At 39.9% G+C, this 24,484-nt stretch overlaps 1 protein-coding gene across 15 annotated transcripts in view; it reads left to right on the top strand.

Moving 5' to 3' along the window:
• ESRRG (estrogen related receptor gamma) overlaps positions 1 to 24,484 on the top strand; it is a 682,819-nt gene that overhangs the window by 465,047 nt on the left and 193,288 nt on the right. The window lies entirely within an intron of this gene.

The raw sequence follows: 24,484 nt of genomic DNA on the forward strand, positions 1-24,484 counted from the left end.
TGAAAACCTTGTTACAAGTAGTCTGATTGCCGCACTCATGGTTTTAAGAGTAAGTGAAGGAGTGTGTGTTTGTGTCTGTGTGTCTCGGAGGTGGTCCTTAATCTATTTCAGGCCAGTTTTCTAAGGAAGGGTTAAACCAACTGGTTGAGCTGATGATTTTACTCTCCTGTGGTGATATTTTATTTATATGATAAAATGCTTGGAAAGTGATTAATTTGTCAGGGGAACATCTCGTTCCTGTAAATTTGCTGAATATGTAATAAAATTGCCATCACGTGGATGGGAGAAATGAAGATTTTTAAAAACCGAATTAGCCAAAGGGTCTTCCTGTATTTCCGTCGGTTTATATTTACTTGGATTTCTCCCTTTAAAAACAACAGTTTTGAAAGATTCCTTGCTTGAAGTTAGGGGAGACATCTGAGCTGGGGAGGTTAAAAAAGCAAAAAAGGAGGGGGAGGTAATGTAAGAAGAGAGATGGAATGGTGGATGCTGATGCCTGCTCTCTCCCTGGACCAACAATGACTGATACATCCATTAAATTTCAGACCAGGCTGATTGACTGAGTGGATTTATATAAATTAAAAAATACAGGTCATATACCTTTTCTGATAGCCTGTAAATGAGAAATAGGAATTCCTCTAAACCTCAAAGGAGGAAATCCATAGGCGAGGCTTTCGAGTCAATAAAGCACTCCAGCATCAACTCTTCTTGCTGTGTTTGTACAATAAGTTTTAGTTAATAGACAAATATTATCCCAGCCTGCCCCCGACTTTCTCCAGCAAGAGGTAATTTGTAAATGAATCCACACCATGTTGAAGATTTTCCAGCTTTTGTTGCAGTTTGAACTTGTGCTTTCTAGGAAGGAAGGAGGCAGACACCATCCTTTGCTCCGTTTTCTTGGTGTAACAAGTGAAAATGGCATTAGTTCAGGAACAATGACTTTTATTCACGCTCCTTCTCTCAGCACTGTGTCCATTTGTCCATTGGAATGAGCCACTTATCATGCTTCCAGGTTTTTCTTCTTTCAACATCAAGAGTTATGAAAGGAAAATTCCATTTTTTCCTGGCCCTCCATGACAGGCAGACTGAAGATTGTGGTCATTTGGATTAAAAACATATCCATCACGACCAGCCGGCAGGTTATTATGATGTCTCCTTTGAATATATGAATTTCATACGCTGCATGTTGGAAGTCTAAGAATGCCAACTTTTTAGATAAATAATTATCCCATTGGTGATGTACAGCATACTGTTGCCATATTTTCTCACTTTTACAGCATTCTTGCCCTCATCACCCATAACATAAATCTTTGACTTTCATATTTAATAAAAGGACTAGGGTAACAACCACCCTGTGCTCAATATAGTCAACCAATCACACGCCATCATTCAGCCATCATTATTTGGGTTTTCTGCTGCTGATATTTTAGTAGACAGTCTAGCTTAAATTTGACAGCATATTTGATACAGCGGTGCAGGTAAATAAGCAGATAACCTTACTCATGTGCTGGCTGTGACCTCAGCATGCAGCTTTCAGCTTTGTGAGGTTCTGTGGATAGAAAGATGGATGAATGAATAAAGTTCCCAACATCAGTCAGTGTTATTATCTGAGCTTGATAATCTGTCAGCTGAATTTTGGAGACTAGGGAGAAATATGGACATGTTGAGGCAGGCTAGGACAGGAATGACCATTTCTCAAGAGATCCATTTTATCTAAGTGTCAATTCCCTCTGTCACAGAATCTTTGGTCCCTTAGGAATGGGAGAGAGATATTATCCCATTGCTCCTATAGAAGTTCCGAAGTGATAACACCAAGCTCCTTACTCCATCTCCTGTTTCTTTGATCTCCCTGCCATCCAATTTTATTTGTCACTGTGGATCCTAGTTTCCCTGTCTGTAAAATTCATGCCTGTAACTGACCATCACTTACTGTAAGTAAACCTGCTCATTTCCATTAGATATGACTGTGGAGTTCACATGTGGATGTAGATGCTCCAGGAGGAGACTTGAAATTGTGTATATCTAACTAGTTAGCTACTAGGTTGTTGTGTTTAGTTGCTAAGTCATGTCTCACTCTTTTGTGACCCCATGGGCCATAGCCTGTCGGGCTCTTCTGTTCATGAGATTTCCCAGGCAAGGATACTAGAGTGGTTGCCATTTCTTCCTCCTGGGGATCTTCCCAACCCAGGGATTGAAGCTGTGTCTCCTGCATGGCCAGGTGAATCTTTTTTTTTTTTCACCACTGAACCACCAGTGAAGCCTAGCTACTAGATCAGTTCAGTTGCTCAGTCATGTCTGACTCTTTGTGACCCCATGGACTGCAGTACACCAGGCTTCCCTGTCTGTCAACAACTCTCAGAGCTTGCTCAAACTCATATCCATCGAGTCAGTGATGCCATCCAACCATCTCATCCTCTGTCATCCCCTTCTCCTCCTGCCTTCAATCTTTCCCAGCATCAGGGTCTTTTCACATGAGTCAGTTCTTTGCATCAGGTGGCCAAAGTATTGTAGTTTCAGCTTCAGCATCAGTCCTTCCAATGAATAGTCAGGACTGATTTCCTTTAGGATTGACTGGCTGGATCTCCTTGCAGTCCAAGGGACTCTCAAAAGTCTTCTCCAACACCACAGTTCAAAAGCAACAATTCTTTGGCGCTCAGCTTTCTTTATAGTCCAACTCTCACATCCATACATGACCACTGGAAAAACCATAGCTTTGACTAGATGGACCATTGTTGGCAAAGTAATGTCTCTGCTTTTTAATATGCTGTCTAGGTTGGTTATAGTTTTCTTTCCAGGGAGTAAGTGTTTTTTAATTTCATGGCTGCAGTCACCATCTGCAGTGATTTGGGGGCCCAAGAAAATAAAGTCTCTCATTGTTTCCATTGTTTCCCCATCTATTTGCCATGAAGTGATGTGACTGGATGCCATGATCTTCGTTTTTTTGAATGTTGAGTTTTAAGCCAGCTTTTTCACTCTTCTCTTTCATTTTCATCAAGAATATCTTTAATTCTTCTTCGCTTTCTGCCATAAGGGTGGTATCATCTGCATATCTGAGGTTATTGATACTTCTGCCAGCAATCTTGATTCCAACTTGTGCTTCATCCCAGCCCGGCATTTCACATGATGTACTCTGTGTGTTAGTTATATAAGCAGGGTGACAATATACAGCCTGACATAGTCCTTTCCCAGTATGGAACCAGTCTGTTGTTCTGTGTCTGGTTCTGACTGTTGCTTCTTGATCTGCATACAGATTTCTCAGGAGGCAGGTGAGGTGGTCTGATGTTCCCATCTCTTTCAGAATTTTCCACAGTTTATTGTGATCCACACAGTCAAAGGCTTTGGCATAGTCAATAAAGCAGAAGTAGATGTTTTTCTGGAACTCTCTTGCTTTTTCAATGATCCAGTGGATGTTGGCAATTTGATCTGTGGTTTCTCTGCCTTTTCTAAATCCAACTTGAACATCAGGAAGTTCTCGGTACATGTACTGTCGAAGCCTCACTTGGAGAATTCTGAGCATTACTTTGCCAGCGTGTGAGATAAGTGCAATTGTGCGGTAGTTTGAACATTCTTTGGCATTGCCTTTCTTTGGGATTGGAATGAAAACTGACCTTTTCCAGTCCTGTGGCCACTGCTGAGTTTTCCAAATTTGCTGGCATATTGAGTGTAGCCACATCACTGCCAGTGCCTGTCCCCGCGTGGCTGGGCTCCGCCAGGCCCGCTTTCCACAGCCACGGCTGCTGTCACACATGCACGCAGGCGTGCACACCAATAACACTGCGTTCCAAAGCCCCTGCGCAGCCCATTCAGCTACTTGGTAACAGTGGTCAAGTCTTTTATGAGATGAACAGCACTAATTTTCCCCTCTTCCTGTTTTCCCTCAATATTCCTTCCTGGACTTTGGATAAGAACAAGGAATGTTCCTGCCTTGTCTGCTTGCCTTCTGGAAAGTGGACAGGTGGGCTGTCATAGGAGAGCCACACGTTAGCAGCAAACAGAGGAGGCAGGGGCTTGGGTCTTTGAGAGGGTGTCTCAGAGGCTGCTGAGGTTGACAGCCATTGTGACTGATACCGTGTGTTGTTAAAGTCACTCCAGAGAGATATTCCTCATGGTTCTTGCATGAAGACTATGCCTCTAGTGGTAGGTGTCACCTTTTTTCTCCCCCAAAGTGATCACTGTAGCTTTATCCACACTTTCTTGTTTTATTCTTTTGGTTAATAGCTAAGATGGCCTCATGTAGTTAAGCAGTTTCAGAATTTATGTCTAATCTGAATTTTTCCCCTGACCTGTGTTAGATTAGGTGTTATCCACATGGAATCTGATGGTAGGTAGAGGGGCTGGGGGAGGTTGGTGTTCTAAACCTCAGTATTTTCTCGCACAACTTTCACGCAGCCTGCATTCTTAGCATGGATATGTAGACTTCTGAAGCACATCACATTTTCCTTTGGAAAAAGACTTCATTATTCTTCAGTGTCCACATCATTCTCGGCACATAACAGATACTAAAGGTTTGTAAACTGGTTCCTTTAAAGCTTTCCTGTAAACATCTAGCATTCCCCCTTCATCTCAAGTACTGAGAAGTTAAGGAGATCATTTTGGGTGATAGTGTGAGCTAATGTTGGTGAAAAGTCAGTACAAGTTAGAATGTGTTATCAAAGTGTTTAAACAAATGTAATTTATAACAAATCCCAAAGGCTGACTAGTTTTCTTGTGACAACCCCAGGTAGGTGTGGATTTATATTTCAAAAGTAAGGTGTAGCTTAATGTTCTGATATGATTATTGCAAAGATTAAAATATTTTGTCTCACAGATTTGTAGTAACACTTTGGATTTGCATAACACTTAAACTCTTCAAAGATTTTCATATCTATTTTCTTTTTGTGTCTCAACATTTCTGCATTAGATAGTGTGAGCATTAATTAATACCTGCATTTTAATTAATAGATAGCTGAGACACAAAATTAATTAATGTATATTAATTATGTGTTTTGATATTAATGACAAAAGCTAATTGGTCTGGAAGTTCTACCTACTATCTAGCTCTGGTTTTTCATGCTGTGAAATAATTTAATTTCTCCTTATTAGAAGGCTCTAAATCTGTTTCAGTTAAAGAATAGTCATCTTTTAGCTTTTCCTTCGGAGAAGGCAATGGCACCCCACTCCAGTACTCTCGCCTGGAAAATCCCATGGACAGAGGAGCCTGGTAGGCTGCAGTCCGTGGGGTCGCTAAGAGTCAGACGCGACTGAGCGACTTCACTTTCACTTTTCACTTTCATGCACTGGAGAAGGAAATGGCAACCCACTCCAGTGTTCTTGCCTGGAGAATCCCAGGGATGGGGGAGCCTGGTGGGCTTCCATCTGTGGGGTCGCACAGAGTCGGACACAACTGAAGCAACTCAGCAGCAGCAGCAGCAGCAGCTTTTCCTTTCTGTGGTGTAAATAATCTAGTATTTTCTAAGTTGCCAAGTAATTTTGATTTTTCAAAATTATTATCCTTTGTTGTTAGACGTTTAAGGGGATAAGCTACTTTTTTTTCTTTTTGTTTTATTTTGGCCCCATTTTTGTTATTGTGTATTCATATAGTCATCACGATACATCATAGCACTTAACTGAGTATGCAGTTGTTTAAGAAAAAGTATTGAAAACTAAAATCTTTAGAAGATAGTAGTTATATGTGTGACTATAGTTGACATGCTTAATTGGCTGGTATAAAGTATTGTTATTAAATCTTTGTGGCTCAGCATTTTGTAGCTCAGAGGACATAATTTAGACATAGAAATTTCAAGTTCAAGTTCCAGTTCTATCACAATACTGTTTCCTCATCTGTAAAACAGAGAACACGCTTGTCATACAAGTTTGTCTCGAGAATCATTGTGTGATTATAGCTTCTTTTCTCACTGTTAAAAGGAAAAAAAAATCCTGATATCTTATTGGGATATATGAAATAATATTAATATTTCTTAAGACTATTATCTTGAGAGCTGACCATACTCTCTGAGAAGTGGTAGAATGGAGGACCATCTGTGCCATAAGCTTCATGACCTTGACTACCTGATATTTAGTGTCGAAAGTTTGGTATTTCAAGTAATGTCAGATAAATATAAGCCAGACATAGAACTTATGTGATGAGGTTTATAACAACATTTATAAAGAATAATGATGCCTTTAGTTAACATCGTGCCTCGCAGTTTATTTATTTATTCAACAAACATATTAAGTGACATATTCATTAAGTAGTTAATATGAGCTCAGCATCATACAAAGAGCCAAGGATACAAAGTCAAATGCACTATAATCCACTTCTTCAAGAAAGATGATAATTAAAAAAAACAAAAAACCTTTTTACTTTGCTGTATTTGTAGACTCACATGCAGTTGTAAGAAATAATACAGAAAAATACTATATATTCACCCAGATTTTTTCCGTGGTAACCTCCTTCATTTATAGTACAAGATCACAACCAGGAGGCTGATCCTGAAAGAGTTTACTGACTTTAGATCCCACAGTGTACACTCATTTGTGCTTGTGTGTGTGAGTGCATGTGTTTAGTTCTGTGTGATTTTATTGTAAATGTAGGTTCCTCTGACCACCACCACAGTCAAGATAAAGAACAGTTCCATCACAAGATGTACATTTGTTTTTACGTTCTTTTTCAGTCGCTAAGTCATGTCCACCTGTGAACTGCAGCACGCCAGGCTTCCCTGTCCGTCACAGTCCCCCAGAGTTTGCTCAAAGTCATGTCCATTGGTCAGTGATGCCATCCAACCATTTCATCCTCTGTCACCTCCTTCTCCTCCTGCCCTCAGTCTTTCCCAGCATCAGGGTCTTTTCCAGTGAGTCAGCTCTTCACATCGGGTGGCCAAATTATTGGAGCTTACTTTATTAAATATATATATATATATATATAGATATATATACTTTGTTAAAATCATTTTAGCTGGATCGATTCTCATGTATTATTTATGGATCACTGGAGGTGGAGAAAAGTCTTTTCATGATGCTTATAATGTCTGCCTCCTCTTTTTTTCATTGCCTTTGCTACCATTTCACTTCAGGTTCTTCTCATCCTTTATCTGGCTGGATAGAATAGCTTCCGAAGTTGGCCTTTAAACGCTTAAACACTGTGAGTTCAGAGATCTGGTCTCTTTGTTTTATCAGGTGATATGCCTGAAACACAGTAGAGCTGAATGAGTGAGTACATGGACATTGCTGCAGTCAAAACTGTGTTTAATAAAAGCACAAAATTGGTTATGTCTTTTCTCCTTAGAAATCTTTAGTAGCTTTCCATCACCTATAAAATGGCATCTAATCTGCATACCATAGTATTTCAAACCTTACACAGTCTGGCCAACCTACTTTCTGAATCTGTAGCAGACTCCAGATCCCCTATCTCGTTCTGCAGAATCACTCCTTCCTTCATTCTCTGAGCCTCCCCTGCACTTCTGGATCATCTTCCTTCATCCTAAAATGGCCTTTCTCTTCTTACTCATTGATGTCCTTCTGAACTCAATACCATCTTTGCAAACAATTATTTACACTTCCTGTACTATGAGATATAGCTCCCATTTAACAGATTCAGTAACTGAGGTTTGTAGATAACATGTCAGCACTCACAGTTTGGCACTAAGGAATAACAATGTTGATGAACTCAAAACCAAGGTATCTAATTAAAACTCTTATAATCATTTACTAGTTCATCCTGTAGGTTGTTCAGTTTCAATCAGATCTCTTAAGGGGTTTACTTTGACCTAAGGAGATAGAAAAATAGATTTTCTATGTTTAATGTTTATCTCACAGATTCTTGAGATTATGTGAACAACACTCTAATTAAAAAAAAAAAATTTTAACCCAACATTTAAAGTCCACTACTTTTTGCAGATGTGAATTCACGTTTTGTACATTCATTCACTAGCCCAGGCACAGTGTTAAATTTAGGAAGAGAAATCAGTGTACAGTCCTCCTCAAGTGGAGGGATGGAAACATAAGTATCCACAGGAAAGACAATGTGTTAAGTGCAGTTGTAGAAATAGGCTGGTGGAATTATGGGAATATCTAGTGGTGTTGGGAAGACTTCTTGGAGATGTGATAACTCAGTAGAAGTTTTATTAATGAATCGGAGCTGACCAGATGTTGGAGCAAAGGAAAGGAGAAATGCATTCCAGGGAAAAGGGAAAGCTGGTTGGTAGGAAGAATTACAAGTCAATAAGCATTGCATGGAGGATCTGTAGTGGCTCAGCGGTCAAGAATCTGTCTGCAGTATAGGAGGTACCGGTTTGATCCCTGGTTTGAGAGGATCCCCTGGAGAAGGAAATGACAACCCATTCCAGTGTTCTTATCTGGGAAATTCCATAGACAGAGGAGCCTGGAAGGCTATAGTCCAAAAGAGTCGGACAGGACTTTGCAACTAAACAAAAACAACAAAGCGTTTTGTGTAAGAGGTACAAGGTGAGGAGAAGTGAGATTTGGGGTGGAAGAGGATTGTCGACCTTCAGGGTGTGTATGGAGCCATTGACAGATAAACCTGGCTGAATTCATCTTCAGGAATGTACAGTTTCATTTATTTATTTATGTCACACAGTTTTATTATTTTGCAGAAACCTCTTTTCAGGAAAACATGAATTCGCTGTACAATCATGTCGTCTCTTCTTGGCTAAGTACTGAATGTTGTAACCTTCATGTATATGTAAGTTAAAGAAGGGAAGAAATGTGTATGGTGATTTATTTTCCTTCCCGTTAAGGAACATCATCCCCCATCTTCCTACTTGAGGAGCATCTGGTAAATTGGTGTTGAAATCATTTTTAAATTGATTTAAGTCGCTGTGCAAGTTTTCTTTCCTGAAAGCTTCATAGAATTAGGCGTTTCTTTTGAAATACATGATTTTAACTACTCCGGTTTTATATATTGCACTTATTCACCCAACTCTTTTATTTATTTATTTTTTTACTGTGTTTATACTGATAATCTAGAAGATATTTTTAAAAATCAGATGACTCCCCCTCTTTTTCTGATTTCCACGTTTTAAATCCTTAATGTTTCCTTATTCTGTGTCCCATAGTCTTCCTTGTTGCAAAAACACATCAAGGGGACTTCTCCAGTGATCTACTGGTTAAGACGCTGCACTCTCAGCGTAGAGGTGCTGGTCAGAGAACTAGGTCCCACATGCTGTAACTGAAAATCCTGCAGGCCGCAGCGAAGATTGCAGATCCCATATGCTGCAACTAAGACCATGCAGCCAAATAAATAAATAAATATCTGAAAATTAAGTAAAATGTCAAAAAATCAACCAAAAATGTTCAAAAGCCAACCATGAGTTACTTACAATGACACATGACCATATCACTGCTCAAATTTTGCCTATTTGCATAAGCCATTTTGTCGTGGGCCCTGTTTTGGAGGAAGACAATGAGGAGTGAACTCAGGTTAGCTTTCTTTACTTCCCAAATGTGCACATGGATGCACAGAATTGTTTGGTGTTTACAGTAAAAAAATATTTCATAAGTTTTTAAAAAATAAAATATGAAGAGGTATTTACTGTTCAGATCAATAGAATCTTATTTATTATAGGCCTCATTTCTTTTTGTATTTCTTTTTTTTTAAGTTGGAGGAAGGATAATTGCTTTACAGTGTTGTGTTAGTTTCTGCTGTACAAAAACATAAATCAGCTATGTATGTGCTTGGTCACTCAGCCGTGTCCAACTCTTTGCAACCCTATGGACTGTAGCCTGCCAGGCCCCTCTGTCCATAAGATTCTCCAGGCAAGAATACTGGAGTGGATTGCCATTTCCTCCTCCAGGGGACCTTCCTGACCCAGGGATGGAGCCTGTGTCTCCTGCATCGCAGGCAGATTCTTTATCCATTGAGCCATCGAGGAAGCCCGGTAGTGTATATACATCAATACTACTCTCTCAATTTGTCCCACCCTTTTCTTCCCGCTCTATGTCCACAAGTTATGGGCCTAATCTTGATTTCATCCTTTGTCCTGTTCATAGGTTAGAAAAAGATCTGGCCTCAGAGTTGGAAACCTGGAATTTGGACTAATTTCTACCTCATAATTCTTAATGTCCTTAAATAAGTCATCTGTCTGTCTCACTTCCCTGACTCACTAGGTTCTTATATATAAATCAAAAGTACAGGTAGGTGTTGATGAAGACTTTTCTAAGTCTGCCTGTTTAAGACTTGGGGCTTCCCAGGTAGCTCAGTAGTAAAGAATTCACCTGCCCATGCAGGAGACGCAGGTTTGAACCCTACGTTGGGAAGATCCTCCGGAAAAGGAAATGGCAACCCAGTACAGTATTCTTGCCTGGGAAATCCCATGGACAGAGGAACCTGGAGGGCTATAGTCCATGGGGTTGCAAAAGGGTTGGATACAACTTAGTGGCTAAATAACAACAACAAGGCATAAGAATCAACAGAAACTTCTATTGATAAATAGATAACCTCTATTGGTACTAGACAGTAAGTATCTAAGAATGAATTCTTGTGATGTGGTAAGTGTATGTTTAACTTTATTAGAAACTTCCAAACTATTTTTCCAGAACTGTCATACCATTTTGTACCCTGCCAGCAATGTATGTGAGTTCCAGTTGCTTCACATCCTCACCAGCATTTAGTGTTGGTCTTGTGAATTCCTATGAATGTGAAGAAACCAAAAATTTCTTTTTCAGTTGTAATAGAAACTCTAAGCTTCCCTGGTGGCTCAGAGGGTAAAGCGTCTGCCTACAATGCTGAGGCCTGGGTTTGATCCCTGGGTCGGGAAGATCCCCTGGAGAAGGAAATGGCAACCCACTCCAGTACTCTTGCCTGGAAAATCCCATGGACAGAGGAACCTGGAGGGCTACAGTCCATGGGGTGGCAAAGAGTCGGACACGACTGAGCAACTTCACTCATTCAGAAACTCTAAAACTTATACAATACAAATTACTCTGTATAATTTAGGGATATCAGAATTAGCATATTCCTTAATGAATATTGAAAATATTAAGTGTTATTTTCTATTATACCATTTTTATAATCTCTAATCACTTATATGTATATATGACATCCATTGGTGTTTCTATAGGCGATATATATGTGTGTGTGTGTGTGTGCATGCATGTGCATATATAAGCTTATTTATTCTCATCTCCACTTTTCTTGTTTGTTACAATGTCATGAACGATTTATCTTCTTCTATAATCTACCACATTTCTTAAAAAGCAGGCTCTTATTGCTAGTAATTGAAAATATCTACTTAGTTAATCAGAAGACGTTATCAGTAAAGTGAGAGAATCTTTCCTAAAAAATGCATCTTTATGTAACAGATTTAAGGTATCTTTTAAATCAAGTATGAAGATACTACCAGTTCAGTGATCGATGTTACATGTTAAGGTGTTTTTTTTAAAAAAACATGTATTTATTGGTTTACAGTTATGTCTGTCATGAAAATATTTTGATCATAACCTCTCTAGTGATTTACTGAGTGGTTGATACGACATAGACCAGCTAGTCTTCTGAGTGAATGGATTAGAGAACAAAAGGACAATTCTTCTAACGTTCATAGAAGAATGAGGTAGTGAGCCAGTTGACTAAATGTGTAATCAACACTTCTCACCCCAGGATTCAGACAATGTCTCTTCTCATTTTGTAAAGTTCACCTGTGGATCTTTATGTAGTATTCCCTTTAGAGATAACAAATTTTCACAGAAAGCAGTAAAATACAGTTAGCACTAAGTCTTTACTTAGGATAGTTTAATCTTTCTCTGATGCAGAAAGCACTTTATAATTTTATAGCTCCATAGCTTTCATTTTCGTGAATGCCAGTTATTATATTGGCTAAGAGCAGAAGTGATGTTAAATCAAAAATCTGTGCTAACCAAACCAGATTGGAGGAGTTGGACATGCGTTTACCCATATACATCTCTTTATTTTAAATTATATATAACTTTTTTCCATTTTCATTTCCTTAGGTTTCCCTTCAGGTTTCCGCCCACCCCTAGCCCAGCCTTCTCTACTTTTTCTGATTATATACATCACTCTCAGTTTCCTTAACAAAAGTACAATTTCAGGCTTTCTCTATGTGAAAACCATGACAAAGTGATTTTATAGCCAGTTCTGAAAGTGACTAAACTTGACAACAATTGTATTTTATGACAACCTCTCCTTTCATGTCCCCGGCCTACTTTTATATCAGTATTATTTTTTTTCCCTAAATGTGAACAATTTCATATCTCTGCATTGGCTGAAAACAAATCCCTTTACCAGGAAGACATTTTAATGGAGAAGAGCATGATTCATTTAAGCCACCGAGCCTTTACACCTTAACTCTATAATATTCAATTTCTCATTCACCAACAACCAAAGCCATTTTTTTTTTTTTTTTTTTTTTGGTGGTTTGTGTTCCTAAGGGTTGGAAAAGAATTAGTATTATGGAACTAAACCAGATTAAGGGGGAATGTGAATTAGATTTGGTAACAGATGGTGCTGTGGAAATTAAAGGTTCTTTGCGAATGGAAGCGACAGCAGCTTGTTTCTCTTCTCTCTGTCTCTCCATTCGGGCACTTGATAGACGGGTATAAATCACAACAATCCTGTCTTGACAGCCAATTTCGAGAATTTGATCTGGTTAAAGACATGGCTTTCCTGCTCCACTCCCCGAAACCTGCCTCTATTTTATTTTAACACAGCCCCTTGTCATGTTCAGAAAAGCGGACTCACCTGCCTCCCTGTAATGAAATTTTTCTTAATTACAGTTTTAGCTCTTCCGTGTTAATTACTTTTCCATTCAGCCTGAGTTTTCATCGTATCTCTGAGGAATTTTTCCTTCTCTTTTTTTCTCCCCACCATTTTTACTCATCATATGCTTTTGTTGTTTCTAAAGATGCTTTTCACTGTCAGAAGTTCTTGTCAGAGGCACTGTTTGAGAATCCTAATTATCAGAATCATTATTTGAGACGAGAGATGCTTTCATGGAAAGTAGTAAAGTTATCAGATCAGAAAAATTGTAGAGGTGTCAGAAGCAGTCACCAAAACAGCAGATAGTTGAACCAAATTGCAGGAAAAGGTGAGTGACAAGGCTTTTTTTTTTGGTTGATAAGAGCTGCAGAAATGTCTGCTCCATCAACTAAAATAAACCCCACCAAGTAAAAACATGTGTCCACAATGTGGCCAAACCAGTTTGCATCTGTGTTGACCTTATGATGATCTAGGAAATCTGAATTAAAGTGCAGAGCATCTAAATGAGAGACACGAAATTCTGAACATGCTGGCTAGACTCTTTACAACCAGACCCTCAGGTCTGACCAGCTTTGGAGACAAGAACTAGAGTTGCCTCTGTCCACGTGCAAGTTTGGACTCATGACCTATCAAGGAAAAGAAAATAGAAGAAAGGGGGAAAAAAAAATCACTCTTGAAATGAAGAGAAGATTCTTTGAGCGAGCAGCTAACAGTTGGTAGAAATGAAGCTTCCTACTGGCAGTCAAATCAAATGTAGTAACAACTCAAGGACTCCCCGCTGCTTGCTGACAGCGTGGTGTCACACACTGGGACAAACATTCACTTAAACACTGATTGCAGGGAATTGCCCTTTCCGCCAACGCCTCCTACCAAAAACGTAATGAGCAAAAAGAGAACCATTTCTAGGAAAAAAAAAAAAACAAAACAAGATTCTTGCTCCCCGGATTCCCGCAAATGATCATGGATCTATTTGTCCCTTTGTCACCCACTGGGAAGGATTACTCAGTTGAATGTCATTGCTGCAGTTGCATTGTTATGTAGCAAGTTGTTGGAGTACTTTTTCTTTCTCCTATAGCGCGCACACACACACACATACACATGCATACACACACATGCACTGCAAGTTGTTGGAGTACTTTTTCTTTCTCCTACAGCACACACACACACGCACACACAAACATGCACTGCAAGTTGTTGGGGTACTTTTTCTTTCTCTTACAGCACACACACACAGCACATGCAGGCACTGCCCTGATCCTCGACAGTGGCTGAGTGCAGTAGCAGTCAAGGAAACAAACAGAAGTTTGGGAAGTGCACTTTCATGCAGTAGCCGTTGCTCTCAGGTCTCATCTGAGTCACAAGCCAGTGTGGGTTTTATTTGAGTAAAATGTATACGTATATATGTCTGTATTTTAAATGGCAGGAGTTATTTTAGAAAGCACTTTGGCACATCCTCCTATTTGACAAGTAAGAAAGAAGATAGAGGATCAGAGTGCCTTAGCGGCCTGCCTTAGGTCACTCAGCCCCAGATCCCCAGCTGGAACCACACTCCCTCTCCCTGCAGCCCTGTAAGAAGGCAGGGTTTCCTGAGAAATGAGAGAAACAGACAAAGTGTGGGAACTCTGGTGTCCTACATTTTTGAATCAGTTTTCCAGAACTGAGAAGATTTTAGAAACTTTTCTCTGCATGTTTGTCTTTGGATCTTTGACTGACAAACCACAAGTGAGTCCTTCCAATCTGAAATCCTGGCCCCTTGGTGGCTTCCATTGGCTTTGCTGGATGGTGTCTCACTGCTGCATAATCCCTTTTACAAAATCCATTCTGCTACAGAACAAATCCTTCGTCATTTCTATGGCTTGAATTAAATGTATGTGTGTATCTATGTTATTTTTCCTTGCTTGCAAATAGTGGCTTGGGTCTTTAAGCTTCACCTTCTCTTCAGGCAGCTAGCTCAATGACATGCTTTAAAAAAAAATGAATACAGAGGAAGGAGTCTTAGAATTAATAATTAGCTGATTTCCCCTCTCCCATCCCTCCCCCCACTCTCCTACTTCAGCTGAACAATACCTGATACCAACAGAATATCATGGTAACCTCTACTCTCATACATCACCCCAGACCAGCTGCTTTTGCATCCAGATGTTAACTACTGCAGACTAAGCTATTAAGTTAAAAGTATAAGTATAGTTTAACTGCTGTCCAACAGGAAAAGATGTGGTTTATTATCTGCAGTGGTACTATGACTCTCCCTCTAATACAGAAATGTTCCTGTATATTCGAAGCAACGTTTATTTCAACAATGATTCCTTCTCAGCATCCAGGCTTTCTCACTACTGTGATTCACCTGGTTTGCGGGGATGTTGCAGAGTTCCACTTCAAAGGAACTGGCCTATCTCTATGGAGGCAGCTGGCTTATTGGTCATTGTAATCGCTTTTGCAAAACATATTCTTAATGAGTAAAGGGTGACATCAGTACTATGATCTCAGTATCCTTACATCAACTCCTGATAGCATTCTTATTTCCTGTTCCAGTGTAGCAAAGAGAATAAGAAAGGGAGATTGAGACAGCCTGAGCTCTCTCATTGACCTGGATTTGATTTGTGAACTCCATCACTGCAGTGTGTGTGTAAAGCATCTATATTCGATTGTAATTTGTAAAGATCAGTGTATAGACTTTCTATGAGTTCAATGTCTGTTTATTTCTCCTCTAGTGAGATGCTGTGAGAAAGTCTTCATTTAGCTGTCAGTCCCTGCCACTGCTGTGTCCGCTTTTTCTTTTCGGTGTACTCCTTGACTGCTTGAAAACGGAATTGTCTGAACACAAGCAAACTTTATTGATCCATATTTCTGTTTGAAAGACCGGAGATTTGTAGAAGGAGGAGACAATTTCCTTTCTCTAGAAAGCTTACTGCAGAGGAGGTCTGCTCGTAGCGTAGTAAATCTCTAAGACCGAATAAATGTTACATTCAGCATATATCCTAAGCTTCATTTTGATGATTTATCTTAGGGTTTTTTTGTTTTTCTTTTTTTTCTGGTAGTGGTCCCCATCTTGTCCCCAGGGCTGTTTCACTCTAGCCTGGGGATAGCAGTCTGGTCAACACTTGGGCATTTTCTACATCAAGACACAGGGTATACAATTCTAAAGCCCTCCTGTCCTCTGACTTGGGGTCCCAGGAGAGTAACATGTGTAAAGAAAGAAGTCTTCTTAGAGACTGGAGATAAAAATGCTTGTTTTGCATCTGTTGTGCATCTGAGTTTCTGACTAGACATTTCTTGTCTTCTGACATCCATAGGTGACCAGGACTTAGGCAGTGTGAGGATATAGTTAATTAAGCTGCATTAGGGCAAATATACACACTTGTTAAGACACTTAATTTGCCTCAATAATATTGATTACATGGCAGAAGTTTGTTTAAACTAAGTGGTATTTTCCCCCTACTGTTCAGTCCTTGAAGGCAATGTGTATAATAGCTAATAGCCATCATCAGTTAAATATCATGTTAGTTATAAAGTAATGTCATAAGAATTGATTTGGACTTGGCAGTGGAGGAGAAGTCTTCCTTCAAAGCCGATGTGAGTGATTAGCCAGAGTTTTAAGCAGAATCACGGTTCGTATAAACTGTGTGTATTTTATAGACTTATAGCTGCTCTATATTACATGAGTGCCCATTATATTAAAGAAAAGCTCAGACAGTTAATAATGCAAAACATCATGTATGCAATTACCCTGCATTATTATGCATTTAACAGTTTTATTGATTTGCCAGTAGCTCACTTACTGTATTTAGAGCTATAAACGAGAGATGCTCACCCCCAGATTGAAATAGGTCCAGGAAAACAAGCTAAGGATGAATTACACTACTAAGCACCTCTGCATCAGATCGAATCCTTAAATACAGAAACTGTCAACAACCATAATGAGCAACATACTGTGATATCACAGAACCGTTTCTTTTCCCATTAATAAAGTTTATCAACCAGGAAGCATCAGAAATCACCTGGCAATACAAATGGAAGCAGTTGGGATTTCCTACATCCAAAATAGTACATGGCGATGGGCAGTGACCTCTGGCTGGTATGACATAGTAAGATAGGGATGCTGGCACTTCCTGACCCATACACTTAGAACACCCCTAGTGTTATTGCTCCATTTCTCTCTACCAAAAAGGAATATAATCCATTTCCCTTCTTTTGTTTTAGGTACAACAGCAGAAGGAGAGGCACAGGGTTTTATAGGTGTTTCTCTACATCCAATTGGATGGCCAACCATCCTGGTTTGTCTGGGATGGAGGGAGTCCTAGGACGTGGCATTTCAGTGACTATACCAGGATAGTTGACAGACCTAGTTTCAGAGGAAAAGTGAATAAGAAAAGATCACTGAACTCTGCATTCCTAAAAGCAGATAGCGTTTCAACGAAGTCCTTCCCGGTCATAGTTCAGCCCTAGGTATAAAGTTATATAAGGGCTTCCTGATGGCTCAGCAGTAAAGAATCCACCTGCAATGCAGGAGATTCAGGAGATGTGGATTCGATCCCTGGGTCGGGAAGATCCCCCAGAGGAGGAAATGGCAACCCACTCCAGTATTCTTGCTTGAGAAATTCCATGGGCAGAGGAGCCTGGCGGGCTGCAGTCCAGGGGGTCTCAAAGAGTCGGACATGACTGAGTGACTGAACACCCACACACACGCTCACACAAAAAGTTATATTCTTGGGTGTGTTCCTTTCAACAACTCACCAGAAATGAGTTGCAGGTCTCCTTTTTTGTCCTAAATTTCTTTGCTTGGTAAAGCCTTTGATAGAATTAGCAAAGTGTTCGGCTTAGATAGATGCTCTGATTTGTCGTTTGAAGGAGCTAGCCCCTGGTTCTCATACAGCTTAGCTACATCTGTCAGTGACTCAAGCACCAGCTTTGTGAGGAGCTGTTTGGTTACTGTTGTTCTTGACAGAGTAAATTGCAATGAGTCTTTTATTTATTTAACCATTGTAAAATTTAATTTCGGTGACCAGCTGAATAGGAGAAAAATAAAATAGCACTGGGGCAAAATCAAAATAGGACAGTTGGAGAGGGACGTGACATTGCTGTTCTGGAACTTGAAAAGGTTTTTACCTTGGCCATTTCACACTGGTATTACTTGCACAGAGTCTTTTAGACTAAATGCACAAGTTACTTGTTCAGTCAATCAAGAACTGGCCACTACATCCTTGTGATTCTGTTAAGCAGATGTTTCTTGCGTTAGATGGACCTCAGCGTTTATTAAAGAAGACGTAAAATGATATCTGTGTGTGTGTGTGTGCGTACATGCGCACATGTTTTAATCTTCCTGAGCGTGTGAATCATGATGTACAGTTCTTTCTTTACAATTAATGATCTCCTTCTGTTAGGTTAACCAGGCAGACCTGGAGTTATTTCTTATTAAAAGAAAAAATCCTCTGTCTTCCTTCCCCAACTAAGCCAGTGTACCTTAATGCAATGATGATATGTTAGACCCAGCAGTTGTCAAAGCAGCGTATTACTGTGATGCCATAATGACACCCTGTCTCTGTAAAGTAGTCATGTTTTCTCAAATCACACGTTGCACCGTTGATTTCTGACATGACACTTCATTCCGTTGCTTTCTCTTTCTTCAGCATCATCATTCTCTGACAATAGCAGCTGGTGCCCATTTTGTTACTAAGTGATTCACATTTTGCCACTTTACGAGAGTACAATTAATTGAAGCAGGGAGGGAAAAAAAAAAAGCTCATTGTAAAGTGGCGTGCTTGAAGTTGTAACTCAGACTCTGCCATGGGAGCTGCTGGGGTTACGGGCTTTGAAGCCTGGGCCTCTGGGATCTGCAGCCTTAGTCTTGGAGGTTTTCTTCTGAAAGCATAAAAGCAAAACCCCAAACCTATAGGCTAATAAAAGCTGCTTATTTTTTGAAAGAAAAATACTGAAATATTCAATCAGGTGATTTCATCTGTTAGAAAATTGACCAGTTCTTAGAGATTTGTTCCCCTTTTGAATAGGTAAGTGATGAGTGATAGGACTTGAGCACCTTGCTTTTCAACCCTGAAATTCTCTGACTCAGTGAGAGAATTAAGGATTTTTTTTGGCCACCCCACACAGCAGGTAGGTCCTTAGGTCCCCGATCAGGGTTGAACCCATGCCCCCTGCATTGGAAGTGGATTCTTTAACCACTGAACCACCAGAAAAGACACAGCCTCTGTCTTCTTCTCTCTCTCTTCTTATTTGTAAACTTGCAGGTTTGCTGGCATCATTGTTGATACATAAAAATTTGGGAGATATATTGATGAAATGTTTGGAATCTATAATGATGGGTATTTTGGGGCCCTTAAGGATGACAAGGAAGAAAAGAAAATAGTTGTTGTCATTGATTTAGCTATTAAGGTGTCTGTCACTGGAATGCTGCTGCTGCTAAGTCGCTTCAGTCATGTCCGACTCTGTGCGACCCCAGAGACGGCCGCCCACCAGGCTACCCCGTCCCTGGGATTTTCCAGGCAAGAGTACTGGAGTGGGTTGCCATTTCCTTCTCCAAGGCATGAAAGTGAAAAGTGAAAGTGAAGTCGCTCAGTCGTGTCCGACTCCTAGCGACCCCATGGACTGCAGCCCACCAGGCTCCTCCGTCCATGGGATTTTCCAGGCATGAGGACTGGAGTGGGTTGCCATTGCCTTCTCCAATGGAGAATCATTGGAATAGATATGATAAAAGTTTTAAAAAATCTTGCCTTTGTTTTACAATCAGAAAAGTCAAAGAAGACCTGTACACATGTGTTGCATTGATGCACCATATTTGAGGAGGGAAATAAAATAGCAAAGAACTCGAGTTTGGTATAAAATTCAAAAGGTGAAAGGCAGCTGCTTGGTAAGAACTTCTATTTTGGTGAAAGGTTTAATAACATATAATTATATATAAGCCTAGGGAACATAGGCTTAAGTCCCTTCTGGGAAATCCAGACCGCGCTGGACACTTATACATTGCCCAGAAAGTCACGGTAGTTCACTCACAATCACACACTTACCTGGATCTAGGTAGCATCTCTCAAATCAAGCTTGATAATTATAGTATATATGGGATATTAATTACAGATTATCTGGTTTTCCCCTACAGCAGCAACTTTAACTGATCCTTTTTTTTTTCTTCACTCACATTCTCCCTTTACATGCACATCTATACACACAACTAATTAACTTTCTAAAATTGCGTTTTTATATAGTCCAGCAACCAGGGAGCTTTATTTGCTTGATGACTAGTATCTAACACCGAAGATAAATTTTACTCTTGCTGCCCCTTAGGCAAGGCTGGGCACGAAGTTCCTATGTTATTTACAAACAGAAAACAGATTCACTGACCTAGAGAACTTACAGTAGCTTGAGGGGAAGAATGGTGGGGAGAGATAGTTAGGGAGTTTGGGACAGACAGGTACACTCATTTAAAATGGATGACCAACAAGGACGTACTATATAGTACAGGGAACTCTGCTCAGTGTTGTGTGGCAGCCTGGATGGGAGGGACGGTTGGAAGAGAATGGATATATATATATATGTATGGCTGAGTCCCTTTGCTGTCCATGCGAAACTATCACAACATTGTTAATTGGTTATACTCCAATATAAAATAAAAAGTTAAAAAGAAGTTCCTATGTTGAAGCATGATCATCAGACTTTATATATGTATATATATATAATAGAACATATATAGAATATAAGGGCTTTCCTGGTGGCCCAGTGGTAAAGAATCTGCCTGCCAATGCAGGAGATGTGATTTCAATCCCTGGTCTGGGAAGATCCCCCGGAGAAGGAAATGGCAACCTATTCCAGTATTCTTGCCTGGGAAATCCCATGGACAGAGGAGCCTGGCGGGCTACAGTCCATGGGGTCGCAGAAGAGTCAGACACGACTTAACAACTAAACAACAACAATATAAGATATATGATAGAACATATATAGGATTTACATAGAATACTGAAGATTGTATCTCAGACTGTGTTGAAAATGCTTTCTAAAGCGCTAAAATGTCCCTGGCTTCTAGAAGGCTGTTACAGCCCTCAAATTTTGTTTCTTATACAGAAACTAAATGTTATTCTTGACATGGTTATTTCTCTCTCCAGTTTATTCTCAGGGTGTATACTCAGAAAAGATTTTGAGAAAGTTACTTCTCTTTTTCCCTTGTGCCTCCCATCACTTCTCTTGAAATAATAAAAGCAACTCTACGTAGGCTTTAAAATAAATATTTCCCACATTTTTCCAACACATGTTATTTCTATTCATAATTCTTAACTAAATTTAGATTTTTATTAATCCAATGTGACCTAAAATTTCTGCGTTAACAGCACAATGTGGAATCGGGCTTATTCTCTTTGGCTCCAGATAAAGCCATCATCTTGAAAATGGTTCTTTCTGACAAAAAGGTGTTCTTTTGAAATAAAGTCTTATTCACTACATTCCTCTTAGAGTTAATGTGAATTTTAGTGCCTCTAATTTTAGATTGAAGTGAAGTCTAGAATAAAACCCACCAGCTGACAATTGAATTTATAGATAGTTGTGAATATTTCAGGCTTGAATAATAGAGCTGTAGAATTTCAGAGACAGAGAGGGAGAGAATTAAGACCCGCTGTAGTTTTAGGGTATAATGTAATGGTGTCTAGGAAATGTTCAGTGTAATGAGCTAAGTAGTAATTAGGAGACAACTGTGTTCTTTCAGCTTCGGTTTTGGTGTCACTCCAAACTCTGAGAAGGGTGACTCAACAGGGCAGGCCTGTCGCCAAGGTGGTGGTGGCTCCTTCAGCCACCTTTGCACTCAGGGGTGAGCATGGATGGCATAGAGCCTCTGTATGTGCCATCGCTACCTCTCCCTGCTTGGCTATTTTTTAAAAAGTCAGCGAACACCTTGAAAGACTCTTTGCTGGCTTGAAGACATTTCTGCAGTGGATTTTGGAGTCAGCCCTGAGTTCAAATCTCGATTTTTCCACTTCCGAAGTGTATGACTTTCAGGAAATTGTATAATAGCTGAGGGTCTGTTGTCTAAAGGGTCATACCTCCCTCACAAGACCGTCTTGGGGATTAAATGAGGAAATATTTGTAAAGTACTCAGGTCAGTGCTTGATGCCTAGTAAGCACTTGATAAATGGCAGCTCTATTATTATTTCCACTGGGCAGAAAGGGTTCATGAAGGAAGCGGTTCATGTCTGAGAAGAAACCTGTAAAACCTACAGCGCAAATCCAGCTTGTTCACTTTCATTTACAGCTGCAGTGGCCAGACTTGTGTAGGAAGAGAGATTGCCACGGTCCCAAGGCTTCCCTGACTACATGAACTTTGTGAATTTTCTTGCTTCCATCCAGATAATTGCAAAGTTAGGGACTGAGATTTTCCAGGAAACGGCTGGCTGGAGATACCCAATTTTTCAAAGACCTTATTAACAACATGCATTTGACCTATAAACATTTGGTGACTTTGCAAATAACACTTCCATGAATAGGAAGGTGATTCCTGCCCTTGTTCTTCAGTGAAGAGTTCTGCTCATTTTAGAAGTCCATGAGAAAAAAGCTCAAAGAAAGAAAAAATTGGTATAAAATTGAACACAGACAATCAAAAAAAGAGATAGAGAAGAGGACCTGAAGAAAGCATAATCTGTTTTATGATTAAGCAGCTCAAAGCAACTCTCTTCAGGAAAAAGAAAAAAAAAAGATTAAAAAATGGTGCCTCACAGGCAGATGGCGAAAGAGTTAATTGTCATCACTGTGAGAAATTCAGTGCCGGAGAGAGGAAAGGGGAGCAACCGTGTTTTAGTACCCTAATAACTTCTAACTCTAGTCTAAGATCATAATGTATGTGCGAGCAGTCCAGTAATTATAAGGTAATAAGTGAAGTGGTGGGGTAAGTGCTTTAAATTAAAAGGAATTCGCAGGGCTGCTGTAAGTCAGTGCCGACCCGCTTTCTTTCAAACGTTGACTTGAGGAAAAGTGCTTAGCCCAGGGTGCAAGCCTGGAGACAAGGAGAGCGATCTATTAATTACAACGCTCATTAACAGTGACGGGGACAAGGCAGCCGAGGTGGGAGGGAGCGGAAGCCTGGTTCAGGCTGGCAAGGGGGATATTTTTCCTTTCGTTCCTTCTCCAGGAAAGGACAACATTGAGTGGGTGGGTGAAAGCAAGAAGGTGTTTTTGTGGATTTCTCCTTCCTGTTTGTTTCTTCACATCCTGAGCTTGCTTTCCTTGAGAAAGCAGTACACAACTTCCAATGGGAAATCTACTAGGTAGGAGACGCATTCTGGCTCTGGAAGCTTTGCACTTGAGACCCCCTTCTTGGAACTGCTTAGTGAACGTTCCCTGATAGGAAATAACCGTATTTTTCTTCGTTTGAAAGTAAAAGAACAGTGGGGGAATTTGGGGGGGGGCGGGTGGTGGTGCCCAGAGGAGAGCATGAAACTTGTGCAGTGATAAAATATCATTAGATTTATGGGGAAAGAGGTAATTGCATCCTTTTGGTTATCCTGTGACATACTCCCCCAAATTCCAGTGAATGACCATTACCTGTGGGATTCCCATAAATCAGTTTTCCACTGGGAAGCAATTATCTTAGTCTCTTTCTCAACTGTCGCCTCTTCTTCCTCTAGTGGGCTCTCAGAAGGTTCTTAGAGACTTTGCTAAAAGGGGTTTTGCACTGTGGCTAACCGGAAAGAAAATAGGACCAATTACATCTTTTCATCTAATTACCTCTTCAGAAATTTAATCACTTATGGGTCCGACAAGGTAAGAGGGATGGACTGTTTCTTCTAGATAAGAGCGAGTTCCTCAGATTAGATGCTTCATCATATTTCCTTTTAGGAGGTATGATGTTAAAAGAGCAAAGGAAGTGGAGAAAAAGAGACCACCACAAGTCTTAATTTTTCAGGACAAAATCTGATACATCCTTACTTTCCTGAGTATAGAGTATCAGATTTATGGATTCACAGGTAGAGTGAAGGCTCAAATGGCTTTTAGTGATTCTTGTCGTTGACGGTGGTAGATCACACACGCAAACACATACACTCGTAAACACATGTACATATTTATTAATCGATGCCGGTAATCATTTCCCTGTTTTGTGGGCTCGCAGAAATAATCCTTAAATATTGGCGAGAATTTTATCCTTGAAATCTTTCTATATCGCTAAATGTCTAGGAAATAGAGCAATTTAAATAAAGAGGCAAAGTGAGTGAGGATATATTCCCTATGTGTCTTAGATCAATAAAAGACACCGTTATGCTTATGGAAGCATGCTGACAAACAGTAATTACAGAGCTGAGGAATCATCTGTTCGGTCTTGACAATAAAAGTTGGGTTCTGCTCGTAATACAATGATTGCAACATCGAAAATGGAAGAGAAAAGTAGAGGGAGGATAAATGTAATTTTAGAAATGATACAGACCTTACAAATAACTCTTCTTCCGTGGATAAATTTAGAATCTAGAGAGTTGATTTAGATATTGACAGTGCTTTTCCAAGAGAAAGGTATTAAAATGAAAGGAAATGGATCCCTTAGAGCTTTTGTTTATGGTCTGTCTGGGCACTTTGATGTAACCCTGTCACGCCCTTATGCTGATTACCTTGTTGTAGAACAAGAGATATTGACTAGCGAATGATGTGTAGTCCCCAGCTCTAAGGCAGCACTCTCAAGGAGCCAAGTCTTTAACATACGAATTCTTGCCTTTTTTTTTTTTTCTTCCTTCAATCTTCCCTTCCATTTCCTCTTCTTTTTTCACCTTCTCTTTGTTTCTACCTCTTTTGGTCTCCGTA

Source organism: Giraffa tippelskirchi, chromosome 5 (assembly GCF_054371585.1).
Source record: "Giraffa tippelskirchi isolate mGirTip1 chromosome 5, T2T-mGirTip1v1.2.pri, whole genome shotgun sequence".
Classification (NCBI taxonomy): domain Eukaryota; kingdom Metazoa; phylum Chordata; class Mammalia; order Artiodactyla; family Giraffidae; genus Giraffa; species Giraffa tippelskirchi.